Here is a 15,819-nt window from a genome sequence, read left to right as displayed (position 1 = left end):
GGGGCCCGGTCGCGGTCGGGGCGGGCCTGGCCCGGGCCGAGCGGGCTCGCGGCGGATAGGAGAGAGAGGAGGACACGCGGCGGCGCGGGGTTGGACGAAAACGGCGGCGGGACGACGTGTCACGTGCCCATTGGTCGGGCGACGTGGCTGGCTGGACGTGTCCGGCCGGGGGCGGACGCGTCCGGCGGCGGAGAGGGAAAAGCTAGGGTTTCGGGGGGGAAATGATCCGAAAATGGAGAGGGGAAGACGTTTTTATAGGTGGAGGGAGCTAGGAGAGTCCAAATGAGGAGCGGTTTTCGGCCACGCGATCGTGATCGAACGACCAAGAGCATGGAGGGGAGTTAGATGGGTTTTGGGCCAGTTTGGAAGGGGTGTTGGGCTGCAAAGAGAGAGGGGGCTTTACGGTTACCCGGTTAATCGTTGGAGTACCAAACGACCTCCAAATGGCACGAAACTTGACAGGCGGTCTACCGGTGCTATACCAAGGCCACTTGGCAAGGCTCGGGCCATTCCGAGAAAGTTTAACACCCACTCACAACAGGAGACAAAAAGGGGAACGCCGGAGGGCATAGGAGCGCCGGATTGCAAAACGGACAACGGGGAAAATGCTCGGATGCATGAGACGAACACGTATGCAAAATGAAATGCACATGATGACATGATAAAATGCAGATGATGACATGGCAAAATGCAACACGCAAGCAAATGACATGGCAATGACGGCGAATAACTGGCAGACACCTGGCGCATCGGAACCGGGGCGTTACATTGGTCCCTCTCCCTTTCTCTCCATCTCTCTCTCTGTGTGTGTGTGTGTGGGGAGGGGGTCTTTCTAGTTTGCATGCATATATACTCCATCTATAGGTCTCTCTCGCACACTATGTATGATACTCTAGTCCAAGATGATATCTTGGGTGCACTCATCGTACGCACACAAATTCCTTGGCTCGTTTCCCGTAACTCTCTCACGCACCACTCTGTCATCTCGGAGCTCTTCCCCCCTCTCTCAAACTCTCCATCTTCCTGGGTCACACATACACATGCATATCTCACTCGCACTCGATAGGCCCATCCAAAACTCTATCTCTCTCCCTAGTTCTCTCTCCATCTCACACACGCACACACACACACAATCTCATGCATAGCTAGCCAAGTATGATGGTCTCTCACTCAATTGTAGGCACACGCAGTCCCCCCTATATGTATATGACGAGCTAATCTTAGTCTCTATCACAAACATGTGCATGGTCTATCTCAATTTCTCTCAGGGAATCTTTCTATCGCGCACGCACCTCCCTCGATCTCCCACCCATATAGTCCCCTCACGATCTCGAGGGGATCTCTCTATCACAAACACACCCTCTCTCCCTCCCCATGCGTCCATGTTCTCCATGTGTCCCTCTCGACCTTTGTTCCTTGTTGGCCAGACCTCTATTGGACATGTGCTATAGGGGTGTCTCTCTTCGTTGCAAACAATCACACACTAGCTATCTTCGTGTATCTCCTCGCCTTGCTTTTCTATCTTGGAGATGCATGCGTGATATGTTCGTATAAGAAACGGAAAAAAACACACTCTCTCTAATTTATCGTTTGTTGTCACTTTCTCTTTGACACACATACTCTTTTTGCACACTTACTCAGTCTCCTTCACACGCACTTGATCTCTCTTGACTTAGGCACTCTCCTAGGTCCATAGCATATAGATTTATTGAGAAGTCAAACATCACAATGTTTGACCATGTACATGGAGAAAAACAATTACATCTAGAACGACAAACATATACCATTAGATTCACCATGAGATGTAATTTTGTATGATGTATCTTTGGTATTGTAGATATAAATAACATTTGCGTAAACCTGATCAAAGTTTCCAAAGTTTGACTTCTAAAAAATTTACATGCACTGCATTATCGAGCGGATGGAATATCTCTTTCCCCCTCTCAGCTATCTGACGCACCACTCAGCCTTATCGAGGCTCCTCAATCTCTCTCAAACTTTATATCTCCCTGGTTCACACATACACATGTCTCGCTCGCGCTATACATGTAGACCCATCCAACACTCTCCGCCCTTGTTCTCTCTCCATGTGACACGCACGCCCCTAAGTACCATAATCCCTCACTCCATCATAAGCGCAAGCACTCCCCCTCCCCCCTAAGTATGATTATCTCTCACTAGCCATCAGCAACACATGTATTGTCTCCTTCCGTCCATACGTCTATCTCGATATCTCTTGGGGCATATTCTGTCGCGCACACACCTTGTCACTCAATCTTCCACCCATGTTGTCGGTGTCAAAACCGGCGGATCTCGGGTAGGGGGTCCCGAACTGTGCGTCTAGGCGGATGGTAATAGGAGACAAGGGACACGATGTTTTACCCAGGTTCGGGCCCTCTTAATGGAGGTAAAACCCTACGTCCTGCTTGATTGATATTGATATTGTGGATATTACAAGAGTAGATCTACCACGAGATCAAGGAGGCTAAACCCTAGAAGCTAGCCTATGATATGATTGTAAGGGTTGTTGTTGTGTCCTACGGACTAGATCCATCCAGTTTATATAGACATCGGAGAGGGCTAGGGTTACATAGAGTCGGTTACAATGGTAGGAGATCTACATATCCGTATCGCCAAGCCTGCCTTCCACGCCAAGGAAAGTCCCCTCTGGACACGGGACAAAGTCTTCAATCTTGTATCTTCATAGTCTTGGAGTCCGGCCGATGATGATAGTCCGGCCGATGATAGTTCGGCCGATGATGGTGATCCGGCTATTCGGACACCCCCTAGTCCAGGACTCCCTCAGTAGCCCCCGAACCAGGATTCAATGACGATAAGTCCAGCATGTGTGTAGTCTTCAGCGTTGCAAGGCGGGTTCTCCTTCAAGTTCCATGTACCTGCCAAAGAGTGTCCGGCTTCCTCATCAATGTTGCGCTTCTTGGCTTCCACGCCCAATAATGGCCTTCTTCTACGCGTCACATGAATGCGAAAAGCCAGGGTATATTTTACGTTTTACCCCCTAGCGGCGCAAATAACCTTCCTATAAGAGAGGCAGGAATCCAGATCCAAATCGCACCATCTTCCTCCCGCAAGTACTCATCGGAGCGTTGCTTGACCAAAAATCCATTCCATCATGGACCGTCGACGCGACTCATCTCCTCGCATTCCCAGTCCTTCGCCAGGAGATTGGAGGAGATGCTTTGTTCTGCACAGCGAGCTGGTGACGCTCCAAGCGGATGGATATCTTCCTCCCGCCTTTATGGTTCCGGTTCGAGCCGGGCTGGCCACCTACAGTGGTGGGAAGCAAGCGGAGGTCATCCCTAGTCCCTCCAAAAGGGAGCGGGTATGCTTCATCCCCTATCTAATAAGGGGGCTTGGATTTCCTGTACATCCATTCCTCCGCGGGCTCCTGGAGTTCTACGGACTCCAGCTCCATCACCTAACGCCCGCCTCCATTCTGCATATCGCGGGCTTCATATCCCTTTGCGAGCAATTCCTGGGCTTCGAGCCCCATTTTGCGCTGTGGAAGAGGCTATTCTGCCTCGTACCCCGCTCTTACGAGGGGTCAATATATCAAGTGGGCGGCGCCAAAGTATGGCGCATCGCCGGGACCGGATACCTATCCGGCACCCCTAGGACGGCGTCCGAAGACTGTCCTTCAGAATGGTTTTATATAGAAAACGCTCCATTGCCAGACCCACTTCGGATCGGCCTCCCTGAGTTTAGCGACGCTCCTCTGAAGAAACGCCTAACTTGGCGCCCACGGAGCCCTCAGCTGGAGGAAGACAAGAGCGTCCATTATTTGATGGGCCGGATAAGGCTGTTGGCCCATTCCGGATTGACCATGATTGGAGTCATGGCCACGTGCATTATGCGGGGGGTGCAGCCGCTGCAATACAGGGGCCACCCAATGTGGGATTTCAACGGGGAGGACGACGCCACCCGCCACGGCCGCAAGTGGCCGGGCTCGGCCGAGGATCTGGTGAAGATCATGTCCGGCCTGTACAAGGGGGAGAAAGAAGACTTCCTCCGTATGAACCCATTGAATGGGTTTTCCATGAGTAACCCTAGGAGCTGGGTAAGCGGACGTTTATTCATCCTACCCGTGCTTCTAAAGCCGAGTTCCTTACTCTGTGATTTTGACGCAGGAACTGCGCCGGGATGTGGAGGACATTCACAGTCCGGCTCCACAACCCGAGGATCCGGGAAGATCCCTCGATCCGACCTCCGAAGAGGATCCGGATATAAAGGTGGAGCTAATTGATGGGGTGTTCCATCAGCTCAGCATTGATAATGCTTTAGTCGCCATCACGGCCGACTACCCCGGCTTGTCACCAGCTTCCCAGGTACTTATGACCGGATTCTTAACACCATTACTCCATCTTCGCGCGTTTCTGACCACCATATACAACGGTGTTGTTCAGGCTGCGCCTTCAAGGTGGGAAGCCGAACCCGTGACGGCTGACCAACAAGGGTCAGTTCGGCCCAGCAGGCGGAAGAGGAGTGCGGCGCGAGTCGAAACGTCGCCGCAAGGGTATAGCTCATGGTTCGTTATTTAGAACAACGTCCTTAGGAAGTGTTTGAGTGCTTATGACTTTTGTAGGAGAAAAAGCGCCCGCTGGACTGCGGGCATAGAGGTTGCCAATCCGGCCTCTACCAGCCAAGCTCCAGCGCCTGGCCTGGAGGGGGAGGCGAGCGCAAGGCGCGAGCCGGATACTCCTCCAACGGAGGATACCGACAGACTGTCCGCCACCAAATCTGAGGTGGAGAGCGCCATGAACCACAGGTGCCGCCGGACAGTTTTTCGTGACGCATGCTTTTCCCCTGAGGCATTGAATGCCTTTAACGTGGGGGACGCGCACCTCCGTGCCGCTCAAGATGGTTTGACCAGAGCCACGGAGCAGTATGCGAAAGACATACGGGTAAGAGATTTTAATAGTTGTATATGCCAGTAGCCCCCGAGACTTAAAGTAGTTGTGCTAACTGATTTAAGGATCACGTTTAACTGTAGGGTCTTACAAAGAAGAATACCCAACTGTCTCAGGAGCTGCAAGAGTGTAAGTCCCAACTTGAGGCCGCACTCGCTGCCGTAGGAGGAAACACAGGGACCTCTCCTGGTAACGCATTATTTTAGAAAGATAAGTCGAGTTTGGCCTGTGCGCAAGTCTAAAAATGACGTTGCAGGTGCTGCCGGACAAGATCCGGACAGGCAAGAACTTCTGCGCCAGCTAAAGGCTGGCGAGAGGGTGCTGCATAAGGTGCAGCATGAAAGGAACAAGCTCCAGGATGCCCATGCCCAGCTTGGAGAAGAGCTGAAAGGCGTTCGGGCCGAGCTGTCTGGCTCCGTTAAGGAGAATCAACGGCTTCGTCGCGGCATCTATAGTAAGTGCTTAAGCGAATTCCTTTGAAATGAAGAGCTCGGGGAGGAAGACCCTGCGGAGGAGATGCCCGTATCAACGGGTGATCAACTTCCCGAATTGTTGCAACTGATCGAACGAGTTCGGCAGGCAATGAGTGGCGTCATCCAGGCTTTATGGCCAGCCTTCTCCCTACCCGAGGGCCTTGGGGAGCTTGCGGAGAAGCGTCAGGGAGTGCGGCAGCGCTTCCATTTATGGAAGATTTCAGCCTGCCGCCAAGGTGCCAGGGAGGCCTGGGCCATGGTGAAGATGTGGTACAAGAAGGCGGATCCCAACCACATGGCTGAGGTCGGACCTGTGGGGCCCGATGGGAAGGAGATCCCTATGAGTTTAGTATACGGCCAAGTAGAGTTGGCCGCTAAATTTTCCCAACAAGACTGTAAATTAGACAGCCTATTAGACGGGATTGAGGAAGAATACAGTCAGTCGATTTGACAATGTATTATAAAATGACATGTAAAATGCCTTCTAGCCGGATTGTAGATCGTTTGTCTTTGCCGACCTTTTCGCTTCGACCTCGGGACCCTAGAGTCCGGAGTGTGTCCGAATACCTGCTCGGCTATGAAACAACCGGGGTATGCATGGAGACCAAGCGTAGGGGTCATTAGTGCTTTATCAGACAAGTGCCCAACTAGTTATGTTATATTACATGGTTAGTAAGAAACATCTTCCAGGGAGAATAGTTCCGTTAAGGGTTCCTTTCCTCTGGGGGAGGCATGCCCTAAAGTGCATGTCCGGACTGCGAAAAGGGCAGGATAACATCTGGGGGCAGATAAATAAATTGGTAAAAAGTCATCTTTCAAATCACCGACCGAATATTCTCTTAAGAACGCTAGCTTTCGGCTTCACCCAGTCTGAGGTACACATCCGGCTGACCCGGCAGTAACAATCGCAGAGGTGCTCCCTTTACCTCCTAGCCGAACAATCGGGAATGTAGGCGTAAGCACAGGAGCCAGGCAACCCAGCTTGGCCAAAACTTAAGTCATATCGATGCATATAATGGTGAATAAAAGGGTACATGTGGAAGTGTGACACATGTTTTGGGCACGAAGCCCTTATAAATAAGCTTCTGTTAAAGAAGCCCCCAGGTATACTGAGTGCGGATAGCACATCAATTACGTGCGAACGACGCGCAAGTAAGCCTTTTAAGGCTTTGATGAATAGGGGTGAGAGAAAAAAGATGAACAAAAGACAGCTGAAGAAAAAAAAATTGGATGGGGGAAAGGGACGAACTCTCAGTCCGGCGCTAGGCATATAATCTTCGGAGGCGAGCTGCGTTCCATGGGTTCGAATCGAGTCGGTTATCCGATGCATTTCATAGACGGTACGCTCCGCCGGTCAGGACTTGATCGATGATGAAGGGGCCTTCCCATTTGGGCTTGAGCTTGTCCTTTTTCTTGTCCGGCAGACGTAGAACTAGTTCGCCAACGTTGTAAGTCTTGGCCCGTACTTCTCTGCTTTGGTATCTTCGAGCCTGCTGCTGATAAAATGCGGAACGAGCCTTGGTGACGTCGCGTTCTTCCTCCAATGCATCCAAGCTGTCCTGCCGATCCAACTCGGCTTCTCTTTCTTCGTACATGCGCACTCGAGGTGAGTCATGAATGATGTCGCAGGACAAAACTGCTTCTGCGCCGTATACCATAATAAATGGTGTGAATCCGGTAGTATGGTTAGGCGTTGTCCGCAGCCCCCAGAGTATGGAGTCGAGCTCCTCTACCCAGTGCGTGTCAGATTTCATAAGGGACCGCACTAGTCTGGGTTTGATGCCGCTCATTATTAGACCATTTGCTCGTTCCACTTGACCGTTGGTTTGAGGATGATAGACTGAAGCGTAATCGAGCTTGATGCCCATATTTTTGCACCATGATTTAACCTCATCGGCCATGAAGTTCGTGCCATTATCGGTGATGATGCTGTGGGGGACACCGTAATGGTGTACTACCCCGGATATGAAGTCTATCACTGGTCCGGACTCTGCCGTTTTAACTGGCTTGGCCTCTATCCATTTGGTGAATTTATCCACCATGACCAATAGGTATCTTTGCTTGTGGGTTCCCCCTTTAAGTGGTCCAACCATGTCAAGCCCCCAGACCGCAAACGGCCAGGTAATGGGTATAGTTTTGAGGGCGGTGGGTGGCATATGGCTCTGATTAGCAAAGAGCTGACAACCGACGCATCTTTGGACTAAGTTCTGAGCATCTGCCCGGGCGGTCGGCCAATAAAATCCTGTACAGAATGCCTTTCCCACAAGGGCCCGGGCTGCGGCGTGGTGTCCGCCTAATCCGGCGTGAATTTCAGCCAGGAGGTCTCGCCCTTCCTCTTCGGAGATACACCTTTGAAGGACTCCGGTTGTGCTTTTCTTATAAAGTTCTCCCTAATGGACCTTGTAGGCTTTAGATCGCCGACCTATGCAGCGGGCCTCATTTTGGTCTTCGGGAAGTTCCTGCCTAAGCAAGTAGGCTAGGAATGGCTCTGTCCACGGGGCGATTACGGCCATTATGTCGTGGGTCGAAGGTGTTATTTCATCGGCGGAATCGCCGCTTATGTCACATTGCTCTGTGTCGGTTGGTGTGGCTGCTTCCGGTTTGTTATTTCCGGACTCCTCTTCCCATAGTACGGATGGTTTGAACAGCCGTTCCATGAAGATGTTTGGAGGGACAGCGTCACGTTTTGCGCCGATGCGTGCCAATACGTCGGCCGCTTGGTTATTATCCCTGGCTATGTGATGGAATTCGAGTCCGTCGAACCGAGCTGACATTTTAAGGACAGCGTTACGATAGGCTGCCATTTTCGGATCCTTGGCGTCAAAGTCTCCGTTTACTTGGGATATTGCGAGGTTTGAGTCCCCGCGCACCTCTAGGCGTTGAATGCCCATGGATATTGCCATCCGGAGGCCATGTAAAAGGGCCTCGTATTTGGCTGCGTTGTTGGAGTCCGTGTACGTTATCTGAAGTACGTATTGGACTGTGTCCCCGGTTGGGGACGTCAATACAACGCAAGCCCCCAATCCGGCCAACATTTTGGAGCCGTCAAAGTGCATAATCCAGTTGGAGTATGCGCCGTACTCTTTAGGGAGTTCGGCTTCAGTCCATTCAGCGACGAAGTCAGCCAAAACTTGCAACTTTATAGCTCGCCGGGGTTTGTAGGTTATATCAAATGGTAGGAGCTCGATGGTCCATTTTGCAATCCTGCCTGTCGCCTCGCGGTTGTTTATAATGTCATTTAGGGGTACTTCGGAAGCCACTGTTATCGAACACTCTTGAAAGTAGTGTCGCAGCTTCCGGGATGCCATGAACACCGCATATGCTATTTTTTAGTAGTGTGGGTAGCGGGACTTGCAGGGAGTTAAAATAGTGGATACATAGTACACTGGTTTTTGAAGAGGGAATTTATGCCCTTCTGTCTCTCGTTCTATGACGAGCACCGCGCTTACTACTTGATGTGTTGCCGCGATGTATAACAACATAGGTTCGCCCAGGTTGGGCGCAGCCAGGACCGAATTCGTTGCCAATATGGCCTTTATTTCTTCGAGTCCGGCAGTGGCAGCATCCGTCCACTCAAAGTGTTCGGTGTGCCTGAGGAGGCGATAGAGGGGCAATGCCTTTTCTCCTAAGTGGAGATAAAGCGGCTGAGAGCCACCATGCATCCAGTCAATTTCTGGATCTGTTTGAGGTTTTTTGGAATATCCAGCTGTGATAGAGCTCGGATCTTGACCGGATTAACTTTAATTCCTCTACCGGATACAATGAAGCCCAAGAGCTTTCCGGCTGGTACGCCGAAAACACATTTTTCCGGATTCAGCTTGATGTCATATGCTCAGAGGTTGTCGAACGTGACCCTCAAGTCGTCTACTAGAGTTTCGACATGTTTAGTTTTGACGACTACGTCGTCTACGAATGCCTCTACTATTTTGCCGATCTGGGTAGCCAGACATGTCTGAATCATGCGCTGATAGGTTGCGCCGGCGTTTTTAAGTCCGAAGGGCATCATGTTGAAGCAGAATGGTCCATATGGAGTAATGAATAACGTTGCGGCTTGGTCCGCTTCTGCCATCTTGATTTGATGATAGCCGGAGTATGCGTCCAGGAAGCACAATGAATCGTGTCCGGCGGTGGCATCGATGATTTGGTCGATGCGGGGGAGGGGGAAGGGATCCTTTGGGCAGGCTTTATTCAGGTCTTTGAAATCGACACATAGGCGCCAGGATTTGTCCTTTTTTGGTACCATTACCAGGTTTGCTAGCCAATCCGGATGTTTGATGTCTCTGATGAATCCGGCTTCCAATAGTTTGGCTAGTTCTTCTCCCATTGCTTGTCTTTTGGGTTCGGAAAATCATCGAAGAGCCTGTTTGAATGGCTTGAACCCTTTTAGGATGTTTAGGCTATGCTCTGCCAATCTGCGAGGAATTCCTAGCATATCTGAGGGATGCCAGGCGAAAATGTCCCAATTTTCCCGAAGGAATTCTCGCAGTGCGGCGTCTACATCAGGGTTCAACTATGCCCCGATGGAGGCCGTCTTTGTCGGGTCCATTGGGTGGACCTGGAATTTTATTATTTCGTCCGCTGGTTTAAAGGAGGTGGACTTGGATCTCTTATCGAGTATCACATCGTCTCTGTGCACCGTAGCGCGCAGCGCGGTGAGTTCCTCCGCCGCTAGGGCTTCGGATAGTGCCTCCAGGGCTAATGCGGCTGTTTTGTTTTCGGCACGGAGTGCTACGTCCGGATCACTAACGAGAGTGATTATCCCGCCGGGCCCAGGCATTTTGAGCTTCATGTACCCATAATGGGGTATGGCTTGGAAAATTGTGAACGCCTCTCGTCCTAATATAGCGTGGTATCCGCTGCTGAACGGGGCCACTTGGACGTGATTTCTTCGGACCTGTAATTGTCCGGTGAGCCGAACACCACATCGAGTGTGATCTTTCCGGTGCAGCGTGCTTCCCGGCTAGGGATTATTCCTCTGAAGGTTGTGCTGCTTCGCTCAATGCGGCTCCAGTCTATTTCCATTTTTTGAAGAGTTTCCTCGTAAATGAGGTTCAATCCGCTGCCGCCATCCATGAGTACCTTGGTAAGTCGAAAGCCGTCCACTATTGGACTGAGGACCAATGCGGCTGGTGCTCGGGCTGTTCGGAATTTAGGTTCGTCGCTGGCGTTGAAGGTGATGGCTGCGTTGCTCCAAGGATTTGTTGTTGCTACTTGGTAGACTTCGGCGAGGCTGCGGATTGTTCGTTTCCGCATATTGTTTGATGCGAAAGTCTCGAAGCCTGTTGATACCGTACCGGTATTGTTGGTGTGGTTTCCCGGGGCTAGAAGCTCCTAGCCACTTTTGGCCACCTGCCGTAATATCCAACATGCACGAAGGCTATGTGTTTGGGCGGCACCCTTGGTACTGTGAATTGTACAGGGTTTGCTGAGCCATCCCTCCAGTACGGTTCCATTCCCCTTAAGGGGCTTCTGTTTTTTGGTTCTTGTACCTGGTGCCTGAGTGTAATGCACCCTTTTGTTGCGGACTGGGGCTGTATCCGGGGCCGGATTGTCCCAAAACCTATTTTTGGTTTTCCGGAAACTCTCTATCACACAGTACTTTCGCACTATGGATGCCAGGTCGGCGAAGCGTGTGATTTCACGACAGCTGACGGCGTTCAAGATTCCCCTGTCCGTGCAATTATTGCAAAAAATGGAGATTGCGTTTTCCTCTCGGCAGTCCATTATCCGGTCCATGACCAGGAGGAATCTGGCCCAGTAATGATGTACTGTTTCGGCTGGCTCTTGCCGGATTAGAGATAGATCGCATATATCTGTACGGGTGGGCCTAATTGAGTCCGGGACCCTGTCCATCTCGAGGCTCAAGGGCCGAGAAGTTTCCGAATTTGGAAGCTTGGAAAGTGGAACGTCGTCCAACGAGTCCGGTCCGATGCCTGACTTTATGTTCAGCGCTTGATCGAGATCCGCTCCTCCGCGGGAATCTGGCATGGAGGGTTCGGCAGCCCGGACACGACTAGTTTTCAATATGGGAGAAGGATCGTCGCGATGTTCCTCTACCACCGTGACGTGGTGGGTAACCTGGGGAGAGTTAATCTCTCTCAGATCGGTTTTAAGCCCGATCTGATTGTAGTCTGTAGCGACTCCCAGGGCAGCGAGCCGATCCAAGAGTTTGTTTACAGACGAGAGCTCTGCTGGGTCTAGATGCTCGGCGAATTCCGAGTTGACGTGAAGATTGCTCTCGATGACGCGAGAGGTCATCGTTGAAGTGGTGGCCGGACAGGCGGTCATAAGAAAACCTCCTAGCCGGATAGTTTGGCTGGCGGCCAAGGCCCCATTGGCGAAGATACCATCCTTGAAGACGGGAAGAGGCATCCTTCCTATCGGTGACGGCACAGAGGAACTCTCAATGAAAGCACCAATGTCGGTGTCAAAACCGGCGGATCTCGGGTAGGGGGTCCCGAACTGTGCGTCTAGGCGGATGGTAACAGGAGACAAGGGACACGATGTTTTACCCAGGTTCGGGCCCTCTTGATGGAGGTAAAACCCTACGTCCTTCTTGATTGATATTGATATTGTGGACGTTACAAGAGTGGATCTACCACGAGATCAAGGAGGCTAAACCCTAGAAGCTAGCCTATGATATGATTGTAAGGGTTGTTGTTGTGTCCTACGGACTAGAGCCATCCAGTTTATATAGACACCGGAGAGGGCTAGGGTTACATAGAGTCGGTTACAATGGTAGGAGATCTACATATCCGTATCGCCAAGCTTGCCTTCCACGCCAAGGAAAGTCCCCTCCGGACACGAGACGAAGTCTTCAATCTTGTATCTTCATAGTCTTGGAGTCCGGTCGATGATGATAGTCCGGCCGATGATAGTTCGACCGATGATGGTGATCCGGCTATCCGGACACCCCCTAGTCCAGGACTCCCTCGCATGTAGTCCCCCCCACGATCTCCAGGGGATCTCTCTATGACAAACATACACTCTCTCCTCCCCATGTCTGCATTTTCTCCGTACGTCTCCCTCGACCTCTCTCCCTTGTTTGTCAGACCTCTCTTGGCCACATGCTAGGGGTCTTGCTCTCTCGGTTGGAAACAACCACACACTATCTCCTCTCCTTGCTTCCATTGTCGAAGATGCATGTGCGATATGTTTGCACAAGACACACACGCTTTTTCTCTACTTTTATCGTGTGTTGTCCATGTCTATTTCACACACACACACACACACACTTTTCACTCACTCTTTCTATTTCTCTCTCTCTCTCTCTCTCTCTCTCTCTCTCTCTAGTTAGGGAATCTGTCACGTCCATAAGCATATGGATGTTTTGAAAAGTCAAACCTCGGAAAAGTTTGACCAGGTATATGTGGAGAAAAACATTTACATCTGGAACGATCAGATTCATCACAACATGTACTTACTTCATACTATCATTTATCTTTGGTATTGTAGATATAAGTAATTTCTTTATAAACTTGGTCAAAGTTTCAAAAGTTTGACTTTAAAAAAAGGTTGGAACTACATTATTGAACGGAGGGAGTATCTCTTTCTCTCTCTCCCTGCTATCTCTCACGGGCCTCCCCTCTTACTCGAACTCCCTATACCGACGGATTATCCGCTCACTGTGTCAGTGTATAGCTCCATATATTGTTTAGTTGACCGGTCAACCAGTCCACATGCTGCCTTGTCAACTCGTGTTATGTATCTTCGTGTGTTGGCCCATGTGGCAGTGGGTTAAAATAAGTAAACTAGAGGCCCATCTGACACGCGGTGAAGTAAACAAAGTTGAAACCACTCGGGGTAGCACCCCGCACGCTAGTAAATTGAGGGCGCATTGAGGACACACTTCTTCCGCGTGAAGGACACACTCGCGCACAATTCACCACTGCGCGGCGGCATGCACAGAAGGACGCACTCGTCCATACCCAGCACACAACACATGCCAGCACACGTGTACACCAGCGTCGCCGCCCGTTGAGATGGACGGCGAGGCAGCCAACAAGCGGAGGCAGCTCGAGCCAAAACCGCATCCGTCGAGCATGGACTTCATCAGTACCCTCCCCAACGACATGCTGCTCGTCATCATCAGCCTCCTCCCCACCAAATCTGCCGTGCGGACCACCCTGCTCTCCCGGAGGTGGCGCCGCGTCCCCCTCAACCACACCGTCGACAGCTGCCTCTACGACGGGGATTACAAACGCATGGCCGCAGTCTCCAACATCCTTTCATCGCACCCTGGGCCAGCCAGACGCCTTGACATCCGCATGTTCAGTACCAACTGCAAGGTCCAACCCAAGTTTGACGACTGGTTCTTATCCCCCACCCTAGATCAGCTCGAGGAGCTCAGCTTTGAAGCTGGACGATGTCGCTCTCTGCCGCCGTCCGTGCTCCGCCTCACGCCAATGCTGTGCCGTGCCAGCTTCAGCTGCTGCTATCTTCCCCAGATTAATGTCGTGGCCGCCCTTCTTCTCCCTCAACTCAAGAAGCTCGACCTCTTCGACGCTGTAATCTTGAAAAGGCTATGGAGAACCTACTCCGCAGCTGTACTGTGCTCGAGTACCTTCGTCTTGAGCAGATCCACGAGTTCATTATCCTCCACATCGCCTCGACAAATCTCCGATGAATTTATGTGTCTTGCTAGCCCCGCAACAAGACATCAATTCGGAAGAGATCACTCCAGCTGTTCCACGTTATGGTTATTGAGAATGCGCCTTTCCTTGAGAAATTGCTTGTATCGGATCTAGAAGGTCCAACAAAAATCAGGGTCATTGACGCACCAAAATTGACAGCATTGGTGTACTTGTTTGCCAAATTCTCCGAACTATTTATTGGATCCGTAATCGTTCAGGTACAGTACTCATCTTCTTCTCCGTCTTCTTGAAATTCATATTTTTAAATTTCTTCTTGATGTATTTATGACCGTCTTCCAGAAAATGATTCCCACAAGCTTGACCCAGTCTATGCGCACAGTGAAGATCTTGGCAATAAAATCTATCGGCCCCAATCTGGATCAAGTTGTTGGATTCCTTACATGCTTTCCGTGCACGGAGAAGCTACTCATCAAGGTGAAACTTCTTTCCTATTAGTAAACGGTAGTCACAATGTAGCTCAATTTTTTTCATAATTTTCCCAAATTACGATGACAAGTGTAGTGTTCAAAACTGCATCTACGCACTGCACCGAAAGAAATGATTTTAGTATTTTTTTTCTCATGTGATCACCTGCATCGTTTTTTTGTTGTACTACTATAGTAGCCTAGGCTAGTCATAGTGGAAAGTAACTTAGACTGCTCCAGTAAGTCTATGGTTACCCTAAGAGCAAGTACTACCTCCGTCCTGGTTTACTCTTCCTATTTTGTAGTATCAAATTTTGACCATAGATTTAACTGACAAAATGTTAATGCATGTCACTAACAACTATATTGTTGGATCCGTATTTGAACATAATTTCAAATGGTGTAATTTTTAGTGACATGCATTGGCAGTTTCTTAGGTAAATCTAAGGTCAAAATTTTATACTAAATACGAGGTAGTACTCCCTCCATCCCAAAATTTGTGTCTTACATTTGTTTAGATACAGATGTATCTAACACTAAAATGTAACTAGATACATCCGTATTTAGAAAAATTTAAGACAAGAATTTTGGGATGGAGGGAGTACAAAAGTGGGCTATGTAGGCCAAAACACGTGCCCAATTCACTTGTGATGCATTTTGCATTGATGCCCCTCCATTGCTCACCTGGTGCCCCAATCTGGATCACCTACTTTGCTCCGGTGCCAAATTAACTCATGAAAGAAAAAACACTTACATGGGAGAGAGAGAGGACTGAGGCAATAAAAAACACTTGTTTGGAAGAGTGAGAGGCTGGTGTAGTTGGTTTGATTGATTTGTTTATACATGTGGGTCTGTATGCACAGGAGTGCCAACTCTCTTACATCGCAAGAGCGATGCCAAAACCTTTTGATTTGACATCGATGCGTATTATGTGGCATACTTTTGCGAAATATGGCATCGGCCACATAGTGGAAGGCAACAAATGCCCAAGCTCTTCACGTGCTCCTAGGTCAATGAGAGGAAACATAAAGAGAGAGAGAGAGAGAGAGAGAGAGAGAGAGAGAGAGATAGAGTGAAAAAATATCACTAGCCAGCCAACCCTATCATACGAGCGAATGATATTGGTACCTCCTGATGACATGGCAATGTTATAAAACCAGCTGCTCTAATATGTTCTCTTCTTTTGCAGACAAAAAAGACCCGAAAGTGAAAAATGTGCTGCACTATAACAATCTCATCAAATGCCTTGATCTCCATCTTACAGAAATTGATTTGATCGACTATCGAGGCAACACATCTAAGATTAAATTGGCCAGGTTCTTTGTTCTGTAGGAAAGTGTGCTCAAGGTAATGAGGTTTG

This window comes from Triticum dicoccoides, chromosome 2B (genome assembly GCF_002162155.2).
Source record: "Triticum dicoccoides isolate Atlit2015 ecotype Zavitan chromosome 2B, WEW_v2.0, whole genome shotgun sequence".
Taxonomy (NCBI): domain Eukaryota; kingdom Viridiplantae; phylum Streptophyta; class Magnoliopsida; order Poales; family Poaceae; genus Triticum; species Triticum dicoccoides.
The sequence above is the reverse complement of the archived record's forward strand: the minus strand, read 5'-3'. Positions refer to the sequence as shown.